Source organism: Lissotriton helveticus, chromosome 4_1, assembly GCF_964261635.1.
Source record: "Lissotriton helveticus chromosome 4_1, aLisHel1.1, whole genome shotgun sequence".
Lineage (NCBI taxonomy): Eukaryota > Metazoa > Chordata > Amphibia > Caudata > Salamandridae > Lissotriton > Lissotriton helveticus.
The window spans coordinates 384,308,966-384,321,435 of record NC_136063.1 but is presented as its reverse complement, the minus strand read 5'-3'; positions in this window follow the sequence as shown (position 1 = coordinate 384,321,435).

Genomic DNA, 12,470 nt, shown 5'->3' with positions numbered 1-12,470 from the left:
TACAATATGTAGATTACATCCTTTTAGCAGCAGACACCACGCCATTAGCTGTCACAGCCACCATCAAACTGCTCCATTTTCTTGCCAAGAATGGTCACAAAGTCTCCCGAAAGATATTACAATTTTGTAAATCACAAGTAACCTATCTAGGCCACCTCTTATCCTAAGAAGGGAGGAAACTCACACCCGACAGAATACAGACAATCCTAGACACTCCTGTCCCCAGAAGTCAGAAGCAGGTCCGTTCCTTGATAGGTCTCACCTCCTTTTGCCGACAGTGGCTGCCGAACTTCAGCCTCATCGTCAAACCCCTTCTCTCCCTCCTAGCTAAAGACATCCCCTCACCTCTCCCCTGGACCCCTGAGTATCAAACTGCCTTTAAAGAGCTAAGTGATGCACTCTGTTCGGCCCCTGTCCTAGGAACCCCAGATTACTCCACACCGTTCTCCCTCTACACACACGAGAAGGAGGGATGTGCATTGTCTGTCCTAACACAATCATTTGGTAACAAGCAGCGCCCTTGCGCATATTTCTCTGCCACCCTTGACCCAGTAGCCAGAGCTCTGCCAGTGTGTTTGCGTGCTGTAGCAGCCGCAGCAGTATCAATACGACAAAGCGAAGGAATAGTGCTCTCCAATCCAATCACGGTGTTAGTGCCCCATGCGGTTGACACACTCCTGAACCAGACCAAGACCCAACATTTGACTAGCGCCCGACTTTCAGGATATGAGCTGACCTTGCTAGCGCCACACATTACCCTGAAACGGTGCACCACCCTCAATCCGGCCACATTGTTACCACTACCCGAAAATGATCATGGAGTGACTCCACTACACGACTGTGTGACACTGACAGACGAACAGACAAAGAGTAGAGTAGACCTTAGAGATACTGCCTTTTTAACAGCAGACGGAGAACTGTGGGTGGACGGTTCCTGCATCAAACTCCCTGACGGAACCACCTCAGCCGCATACGCTGTCACCACAGCCCGAACCATTCTAGAGACAGCCCGCATTACTGCACGCTCTGCCCAGGCAGTGGAACTCATTGCCCTCACACGAGCTTGTATTTTAGCAGCAGGTACGACAGGCAACATATACACTGACAGTCAGTATGCCTTTGGGGTAGTTCACCATTTCGGGATCTTATGGAAGGAGAGAGGGTTCCTGACTTCACATGGTACACCCATTTTACATGGAGACTTAGTCTCCGCATTGACAGAAGCAGTCCTCCTCCCCAAGAAGCTAGCGGTGATAAAATGCCAAGCACATAAGAAAGTGACTGATCTTATTGGACAGGAAAACGCACTAGCTGACGTTACTGCCGAGCCACGGCAGAAGAAAGGACTACGCCACGAATGTGTGTGACCAGGTCACAAGCCGAACAGTGAACGAATGCTAGAACCACTGTAAGAGACATACAGACGACAGGCACGCAGGACGAACTGACTGAGTGGGAAAGGGTGGGACTGAAGGACGAGGAAGATTGCTGGAGAACTAAAGATGGGAATAAATGACTGTTGCCCAATGCCTACTTAATCCCTATATTGACCATGGCACATTTACCCGCACACATAGGCTCCTCCCCATGATTGAACTGATCACCAGAGTGTGGCATAATGCCACGATAGCCGAATCTGCTAAACGCCTAGTGCAACAATGTATATTCTGCCTACAACACAACCCAGGGAAGGGGACCGTAGTACCACGGGGAAGGTTTAGAGTCCCTGACCACCCCTGTGAAGTCCTACAGATGGATTACATCCAACTAGTAAGGTGCCATGGTCTGAAATATGTCCTAGTGGTTGTGTGCGCTTTTAGCAAATGGGTGGAGGCATACTCCACCCGCGACAATACCGCCTTAGCCACTGCAAAGGTATTGCTCAAAGAATTCTTCCCCCGCTATGGCCGTTGCAGAATTTTATGGAGTGATAACGGCCCCCACTTCGTAGCCGAGGTGATACAGAACATCCAGAGAGGGTTGGGGGTAAAACAGAAGTTTCATGCCGTCTTCTACCCCCAATCAGCAGGCCTGGTAGACACAATGCAACCTTGAAGCTAAAACTGGCCAAAATAGTTGCCACAACCGGGTTAAAATGGCCCAACGCCCTCCCATTGTCATTGCTATCAATGCGCTCCACCCCAACCAAGCACAGACTAACTCCTTATGAAGTAGTCTTCGGCAGGCCTATGAGCATTTGGGCAGCTCCAAAACCAACCTCCATTAACGATGTCCCGGATATACTAATGTCCGACTATTTGTATAAACTGACAAACGAGCTAACAAGTATCCACCAACAGGTGCAGCAAGCCTTGCCAGATGTATCCAGGGGCCCAGAACATGAGATAAAGCCCGGAGACCATGTCCTCGTGAAGAACTTCCAGAGGACCAAGAGTCTGGAGCCGAGGTGGATGGGCCCCTGGAAAGTCTTGATCCCCACCCGAACTTCCCATCGAGTGGAAGGGAAGCGAAATTGGCTGCATGCCCACCACTGCAAGAAAATCCCTCCGACACTGACAACCTGCGAAGAGGTGGAGGTGCTCGAGGAAGTTCTATCGAAAGACCGGCCAGCTCTGAGCTGCTATCCACAAGAAGACACACTGCAACTCACAGAAGTTCCTGACCCCATGGTGCCGTCCAAGAAGGGGTACAACCTGAGATCAAAGAAAGGAGGGTGCTCCGACAACCAGGCCACTCACTGAGTCGAAGACCTCAGATCGGTAGCACAGCCAACGCTACCAGGGTAAAACGCTAGACAAAGTCTGTGGTCCTGCCAGTCACTGAGCCCCTTGAAGATGATGGAAGATATCGAACACCGGAAGAACAATCAAAAAGCCTCCAAGACCGTTAACTTGCACGGCACAAAGACAATTGCACTTGCTGCAGCATTTCCCACCTGTCTCCTGCTAATGATCACAGTCTGGATCGTTGAAGAGAATGCTCCTGCACATAGAACAATGTTTCCCACCTTGCAACCTACCACCCAGAAAGAACATTATCTGATATCACTGTCGCCTCACCTCCGAGAGCGGCGCAAAGAATTTTGGAACAACTCTTTTGTACAACTGTTGCACCAGCACAGTCTTGCCACTAATGCCACCAACTGTTGGGTCTGTGGACTGCTACCATATGCCACTGAACGATCTATCCCATTCATCCCTTCACCCTTTTCCATTCATGCATCTTGCCTTGCCTGGATAATGCTCCTCCAAGAAAGTTACAGAGACAATGCCACTTCCGGAGAAACAATTGCTTGTTTCTACACTGAGTTCTGGCTCAACAGAACAGGAAGAACAGCAGCTCCTTTCTGTCCTCACTCCACCAATGCGACATTCCCAATAAATGCCCCTTCCAAAGAGCAAGTGGAGATCCAAGTTTTCAACAATCCTGTCAGAACCACCTTTGCCTACCTCAAGAAAAGAACCGCTGCAACGCTGACCGTGGCCCTGTCTGTGATGAATGTCTCGGACCTTGTGTGCATCAAAGGCCGTGGGACTAAAAATGTGGGACACAGCATGTGCAATATCACAAGGACTCTGAACACGGCCGACCATCCAGCATTTGTGGCCTCACCCAACATGTACTTTGTCTGCGGAACCAAGGCCTACGTCTGGCTCCCACGGGGCTGGGGAGGCGCGTGCTACATCGCCTTTGTCCTACCACTAACCTACACGGCCCCTGCTGAGCATCATCGAGAAAGGCGTTCCAAAGACACTGACCAAGCAGACTCTGCTGCATCACAATTTCTCGACGCAGCGAAAGGGCTCGTTCCACTATGGGGACCAATGGCAAACAGCCGAGCCATCAGGCACCTGACTCAGGCAGTTGAAACTGCCCTGAACATCACAGCTGGCATCCTCACCAACAACACTGCCGAGCTTCAGGCAGTCCGTCTGGTGGCTGAATCGTAATGTCCTGGACGTGGTACTAGCGGACCGTGGAGGAGCATGTCGCATCATCGGTGCCAGCTGTTGCACATACTTCCCTGACACTTCACCTTCTGTTTATGAAGCTATTGAACATCTCCACAGACTGTCTTCGGAAATCCATCAAGGAACAGAGACTTGGATACTTGGAAATTGGCTTTGGGGCATCTTAAGGTTGGAAGTTATTAATGATCCTCTTGATCCCAGTACTGGCAATATGTGGTTGTTGTTTATGTGTACACTGCCCCTGTGTTCCCTTTTTATAAGCACCTTGCGCCCTAAGACTATGGGCACTCAGCTGACAAAAATGAGAGTACTATATGAACAAGAGATACAGGACATAATGGGGATCGAAATAAACTGACAAGCTGGCTAGTCATGTTCAAAGGGCGGACTGTGAAACCTGGGGCGATAATCGTGAACATTACTTGCGCCATCTTGCTCGATGGTCCCTTTTTGCGCACACAAAGGCCGCAGCCATTTTGATCGACCGCGACCATTTTGTGTTCTGTTGTTCACCCCTGTTTCACCTGCACTTCCACAAGTATCTGTAAAACCTTCTGACCGACTTGGTATGTGTGCTATGGGTCATAATCTAGCGGACATGCCCATGTTTGATGTCAGCTTAAGAACGACATTCTATTGCCGCCGCAAACCTCTGCATTCCTTGTTCCTCCCCATCCCTGTGCATGTAACCAAAGATTGTAGATACCAAAAGGTCCCGCACTAACCTGGTTTATTGCACCCCAAAGAATGCACCTCCCAATAGACAATGGAACTTGTTTTCCTATCAACAGTAAAGGACGTTAAACCCTGACCAGTCTCACATGTTCCCGACCCTGAGGCAAAGGTCAGCTGCCTGATAAACATCATATGTCCGACTGCTTATGATTGGGAGGGTACGAACCAACTTGTCCGAAACGTATGGCATCTTGTCCGAGGCGGGGTACCAACCCTACATGACACTGCTCATAAGATTGTATTGTCGAAACACTGTATAAAAGTAGCCTGTTGGAGAGTTGAAGTTAGAACACCTCCCTGAGAGAAATTCCGGTGTCTGCGGTAGTCGTGCTCTCCTCTAGAGTAAATAAACCTTGTTCTTGCCTTCCAGGTTCCAGCGCCTTCCTCGTTATTTGAATAGAATCGAAAGTGAATTAAAGGTGATAAGCCAAGCAGCTTCGGGGGTCTCAAAGGGGGCTGCTTTTCATCATCCATGGCTTACCACCAAGTGAATCTTCATCCGGAGTCAATACCGCTCACTGTTTTTATCACACCATTAGGGGCATTCGTGTTTTTAAGAACGGCGCTTGGTCTGGCATCAGCAGCTGCAGTTTTCCAGAAAATTATGCATCACATTTTAAGAGGTATGGACAACGCTCTGTTTTCAGGACGACATTTTGGTCTATGGTCCGACGGTTGAACCCCATGAAAAATCGCTTAGGTGTGCTTTAAAAAAATTATTTGATGTAGTCCCTTCGGTTGACTACTTGGATCACATTGTATCAGAAAATGGTTTCAGACCTAAAATGTGCTTAATCAGTGCAGTAAGAGAGTCCCCATATCCTCAGAGTAAGGACGAACTTAAATCAGTTTTGGGGTTATTGGAATAGATGACAAAGTATCAGGAATTGTTAGAGCAATTGCGAACATTTATGTTCACTGCTTAAGAAAAGCAAGGATTTGGCTTGGGGCGATGAGCATAAAAATATGATTGACACATTAAAACATGAAATTATCTCTCCCGCTTTAGGGACATTTGACCCTAGGAAGAAAACCATCCTTACTACTGATGCATCAAACAAAGGTCTGGGTGCAACTCTTTCTCAGAAAGGTGATGGGGGAGAAAAGATTACAGCATTTACATCCAGGTGTCTTACTAAAGCAGAATGTAACTATTCTGTGATTGAAAAGGTAGCATTAGCCTGTTTTGGGGTAGTGAAGCACTTTACATTTTATTTATGGGGCATAAAATTCACAATACGTACAAATCACACAACTCTCATGTTCATGTTCTCCATTAAAGGGATTGATTGCTCTCTCAGTGGCAGTGACAGATGCGAACCTTTGAAACCACTTGCTGCACTTGCTGCTATCAGAGGTAGCGCTGGAGTACAGGGGGACCTTTGAATGCTTAATGAAAATGTTATCTGCACATCTTGTAAAAAACGTCATATTGCTTTTAAATACTTACTTGTGTTTGTAAACTCAAAGAAATTTATTGTTCCTCCCACCCTGTTCCGCCGCGTCCGTTGTGGGCGTTTGCTGCGGAGGGTTGAGGAGCCCACCACTTCCGGCTTGCCTGGAAGGAGGGGTAGCGCTCTAGTCGTTTGCCGTCCGGCCCCTACTTAATGCAGAGTGGACAGCGACCGCACAGCGGATGCGTGGAGCGGGCGCGCTAAAGGCAAGCCCGTCTGCGCCCGTCCGCGGCCGACCGGGACCAGGGGCCCAAACCCCTGCTCAACTACCCTCAGAACGCTCTGTAAGGACTAAATATTCTAAGTAACAGCTTGAACTGCTCCGCCCACCCATTGAGGCAGCGTGTTTGCATAAGATGCAGGCAGATAAGCTGCCTCCCAGCTGCAAGTATGCTCATATAACTCTTGGGAGAGAGAAGGCTATGAGTATGAGGGGAGGAAACTGACTCTGATGCAAATTAACTGTCGATCCTTAAGGAAACATAAGCTTGATAGCTATGATCTCCTTATGGATCAACAGCCGGAAGCTCTCTTCCTCACTTAGACTTGGTTAGACGAGGAGTCTGCGCCAGATATCTTAGAAGCACTCCCTAACGGTTTTGGCATGATAAGGCTTGATCGTGCCAAACAGCGGGGAGGGGGGATAGCTGTGGTGCACAAATTAGAGCTAACTTGCACCCTAGAAGTAGCCCGCATTAAGGACAGCGAAGCAGGTTCGTTTTCTATTAAAGTTGGGCCGAATACGACCATAAACGGCTACTTGATCTACCGCCCACCTGGGGTGTCCTCGAGATTTGTTATGAGCCTGTTGGAGGTGGTCGCGCAACCAGCACTGCGCTACAACAATCTCCTTATTTTAGGAGATCTAAATCTTCATTTGGAGGATGAAAGCAATAAGGAAGCCCTTGGGGTGATTACCTCTTTGGAATTATTTAAGCTTAAACTCCAATCCCGAACACCCACCCATCAAGCTGGTCACCTCCTCGATCCGATTTGTGTTAATTGGGAAGGAGTAGAGATTTAGCCCCCAACTCAGGTAACATGGTCTGACCACTTTCTGGTCCAGTTTACGATACCAGGCCCGATCAAAAAGCCGCCTCAAATCAGGCCAGTGGCACTGAAGCGCAGGCAATGGGGGAAACTAAAGCAGGTTGATTTAGAACGTGCTCTGCGATTAGGCAGCCCCCCGTTGAAGGAAAATCTGGACGAGGCGTGGGAGGACTATGAGAGCTGGTTGAAGGGGGCTCTAGATATAACGGCGCCATGGACTACCAAAGCCCCGGTGAGGGGCTCTAAGTCTGCGCCGTGGTTTGACACTGATTTAAGAGCGGCTAAATCTGTCTACAAAGGATTGGAGCGTACCTGGCGCAAAAATTACGAGATAACGGCTAAACTAGAATATAAGAATAGTTTAAAGAAATTTCACTGCATGGTTAGGAGAACCAAAAGAGAATTTTTGAATAAAAGAATTGAATCAGCTGAGAGCTCCACAAAGGAACTTTTTTCTATATATAAGGAATTTATCTCATTAGAGAGGACTCTAGCCCCGGAGGCCCACTCTATAGAGACCTGTGAGGCGATTGCAGACTTCTTTGTCCAAAAAGTCGAAACTATATATAAATCCTTCCCTATTAGAGCAGAAGTGACATCCACAGAATAAACTAGGGAAGGGAGACAGACAAGTAATGCTTGCCTTAGCCAGTTCACAGTCCCTGACAACCTTGAACTGATTAAGTTAGTCCACAGTATTAAATCTGGCTCCCCCAAAGATGCGGCTCAGCCTAAGATTTTTATTAATCAGGCTGAACTCCTCATCGATCATATAAGCCACATGGCTAAACTGTCTTTCCAGGCTAGCTATGTGCCGCAAGACTGGAAAACAGCGCAGGTTATCCCCATTAAAAAAAACGCCAATCTCAGTCTTGCCCACTTGGATAATTTCCGACCCATCTCACTCCTACCCTTCTGTGCCAAAGTAGTGGAGAAGATCGTGAATGGGCAGATGGTGAAATATATGGAAGAGGGTCAACTCCTCCACCCCTCACAGTCCGGCTTTAGGGCAAACCATTCTACTGAATCGGCTTTGCTCTTCTTGACGGAACTGTTGCGCGGGGGAGTTGACGAAGGGCGGACGGCCGCGCTGCTGTTATTAGATCTCAGCGCGGCTTTCGACACCGTTTCGCATCCCTTACTACTCTCCCGCCTCAGGGAAGCGGGGATTGAGGGGCCGGCCTATGAGTGGCTGTCCTCGTTCCTGGCAGATAGAAGATTTCAAGTCTGCTGCCCCCCATGTACATCGGAAGTACGATCACTAAGGCAAGGTGTTCCACAGGGCTCTATTTTGAGCCCTACTTTATTCAACTTGTATATGGAACCCATTGCCAAGTTGGTGGAAGCGTATGGGGTGGAGATAGTGTCCTACGCTGATGACACCCAATTGGTGGTGACACTGTCCCAGCCCCCAGAAGAGGCTGAAGCTAATTTTTCGGCCTGTCTTGGAATGCTTGCTGGCTGGATGAGCAACAATTGCTTGCGTTTTAATGCTAGTAAAACCAAGCTTCTCGTGATGGGGAAAGCACCTTCCATCTGGTCCTCTGCGTGGTGGCCATCTGAATTAGGGCCTACTCCTCACCCCTCGGAGCAAGTGAAAAACCTGGGGTTTAGATTAGATGTCAACCTGTCCTACGAACACCACACCAGAGGGGTTGCTGGCAAGTGCTATGGCATCTTAAAAAGCCTGCACAAAATCTTGGACTTACTCCCCGCAACCAGCAGGAAAACTCTGATTCATACTCTTGTTGCGCCTCACTTAGACTACGGCAACTCATTGTATACGGGCCTGAGCAAAAAAGGACTGCACCGATTACAATGTGTACAGAATGCGGCAGCTAGGCTGGCACTAAATCTCTCTAGGAAGTCCTCAGGTAGCCGTGCCCTGGCCACGCTTCACTGGCTTCGCATCCGTGAGCGCATTACGTTTAAAACTATGTGTCTGGCACATCGAATCGCTCAGGGTAAGGGGCCTGCATATCTTCAAAAATTACTGACCATGTATCGGCCAAAGCGACATCTGATATCCCTTGGCAGCATGCTCTTCCAGGTTCCTCGTATCCACCTAGCTAGGATGGGTGGCCGATCATTTAAGTACCTGGCCAGTAAACAATGGAATTCGCTACCAATTGAACTCCGCATGGAACCATCGGAGATGAGATTCAGAAATAAATTGAAAACATACCTGTTTCCAAAATAAGGTGCAGTGCCCCGGTGCTCCGGACGTTACTTAATGCTCTGGAGCTGGCTAGGTCCTTTTGTCTACACAGCGTGGGGACACACAGTTTTTTGTGTAACCAGGCACTTTATAAACTTGTTATTATTATTATTATTATTAGTCCACCGTAAGTGGATTTTGGGTCTAGAAGACATTTGTTTTAAAGTAGAGTATGTTCCTGGAGGTGAAAATAAAATTGCTGTTTTCTTGTCTAGATCACCTCTGCAGCAAAAAACACAAAAAGAGTTAGACTGTCCCGTCCCATTTGATCTATACAGTTACCTGCTGTATCAAAAAACAAACGGGAACAAAGCATAGGGAAAGACAGAAGTTTAAGCATGATAAGAAATGATTATTCATGGTTGCCCTCAAAGTGCAGTGAGTTAAAAGAGGAAATCAAGGATTTTTGGGTGGTAAGGTTTGAACTTTGTATAATAGGGGGAAAGATTTGTTGCAACAAAAAAATTGTGCCTCCTGAATCCTTAAGAAAAAAGATTGTAGAGTTGGCACATGAGGGACACATGGGTAGAAGTAAAACGAAAAACAGAGTTAGAATTAACTTCTGGTTCCCTAGAATGCATTCGTTAGTGGAACAAATGGTTAAGGATTGTTACATTTGTACCAAAAGCGACAAAACAAAGACTATTTGCAAGGCTCCTTTGTCTCCTGTTTAAGTACCTCGAAAATCAAAGAGCATACTTGCCATGAACATAATTGGACCCATGGAGTGCTTAGTAACTTGCAAGAAATTAATGTTAGTATTAGTTGATTGTACCTGTCATTGGGTTATGTTTAAGATGGTTCAACATACTAACACCACTGTTTTAGAATTTCTCAAAGATGTGTTTAGTAAGGAGGGTATACCATCTACCAATGTCGCCGAAAATTGTGTTCAATTTACATACCAACAAATGAATGAATTTTTCCAACACTATAATATCAAACATGAAAAAACGGCATTGTATTGCCCTAAAACTAATGGCTTAGTCGAGAGGACCAATTGTATGATCAAAGATATAAACTCTAAAAAATAAAATAAAAAAAATCATATTCAACTAGCTGTGGGCTCTCTGTATCTGTACATGCCACTGTGGTATTACATTACATGTGAAGTCTTAGTATTTAGTGGTTTGTTCCCCCATTCAACTTCCTCTGTACTCGTGGAACACTCCATTAAAGGCTGTCTTAGAATGTTCAGGGAAGTCAGTTGATGCTGGTGTCCAAGGAGAGTAGATGGCTGATTAAAGAAGACCTTCTCACCTTGTGTGTCTTCCTTTTAATATTCTTCATATCAGATGCCTTTCCAAAATGTTCATCATTATGGGCATCAAAGTGCTCAAGAAGGATTTCCAATTCTTTTTTTACTGAACGTCTGCATTCTTTCTTGCTCCTATTGATCACATTTGGTTTTGGCTGGCTATAATAATAAATCATCGCAGTGGTTTAAGAAGCACCTCTCCTACTACATTGTATTTTCTCCTTGGCTGCATGCACTTCTGGATAGTGATGTTTTTAGACCATTAGAAAGCATCATTCACTGAATTGCAAATTGTGATTTGGAAAAATGCGGCTTCTTGAAACACTACTTCTTATTTTCATACCTGTCGAATAGCGATTGGCAATGTGCGATTCTGTAACATTTGCAAATTACAAATCACTATTCCTTTGATTTGTACAGCTGACCCTCATTCTCAATATTTCTGAAATGGGCCGATATAGACTTGTGCTCACAGTCCTTATTAAACATGTTGAGAATTTGTAGTTGTTAGACAGAATACATTACTCTCAGAAACCCTTTTAGAGAGCCACAGGGCACACAAGTTACTGGGTGCCAAACGTGGTGGTTGAGACTTTTTATTCCTGATGTCCCGAGGCCTGATCTATGAATCCTGAGCAACTGAGGTAAGTATCCCTTCTGCACTTACTGTCAGTGGTAGCTGTGGAAGAAGTGGATGAGGAGTCAAAGTGTCCCTCGGGAGGGGGGTCGATACAGATTAGTGCACAGCAGTATCACTACATCAATGTCCAGTCAAATACTTATTTATTTCTAACTCTGCACATGCAAAGGCAGGTTATGACATTTATAGAGAACAACATATTTCCCCCTAGAGGTCGGGGATCTAGTATTTCTCTGTCAAATCTCTGTCCCATACGCTCCTCGCAATGTGGTTGCGGTATTCCCGATTCAATGATGGCTACATCCAGGGAATGCTCCCTAGTAATTCTTAACTGAAGAACCCACTCCGACTCTTAGGAAACAGTCAAAAGTTTCTTAGTGCTGCAGTGCTGTGAGCACTGAATCCTCCCAGGGCCCAGTAGGCTTGTTACCAATCTTACCTGCTCCAGCAGAGAGGAAGCTTGCAGCATCTCTATGGATACCCCGTCCGTAGGTACTCATAAGGCTCCGCTCTTGCTTGGGAGTAGGCTGCACGTGGGTGGCGCATCAGTCCTCGGCAAGCTCTCCTTTGAGTGTACACTGTTTCTTCTGTGTGTTCCACAACTGTGGTTGTGCTGGATCATTCCAAAGCTCCTGATCTGGGTCCCAGTGATGTGGTGATGCATCCAAGGCGTTCTCACTCAGTCCACATGGTCAGGACAGGTGCAGTACTCAATATTCCTTATGAATTTTGGGTCATCATGGCTTTACAGTTCTTGTGCTTTGGCCCAATCCTCACAGCACGAATATTTCTAGCAGCCCCTAGTGGAATATGGAGGTGCCACACCATTGCCACCCCAGAAGGCAGCCCTCACCACACTGCAGTCTGCACCATGGCAGCTCTTTCTGGCACATGGGGTCACTGCTATGATATTGCACAGGCTTCGGAACTCTGTTATTAGGCAGTTACTTAGATGCTGGCCCATTCTGGCATACGGGGATCATCACAACTGTGCTCACCAGCTTTGCTCTCACTGCACAGAACACTTTCCATGGCTTTCCTAACGACAGTTCTCGCCTGGCATATGGGGGTCGCTTACTTTAATTTGAACAGCTGTTTCTTCACACTTCGCACCAGAAGTCCACTAAACAGGGATCCCCGCTGGACCAGCAGCTTTCAACGCCCATCTCTTCATTACAGGGTC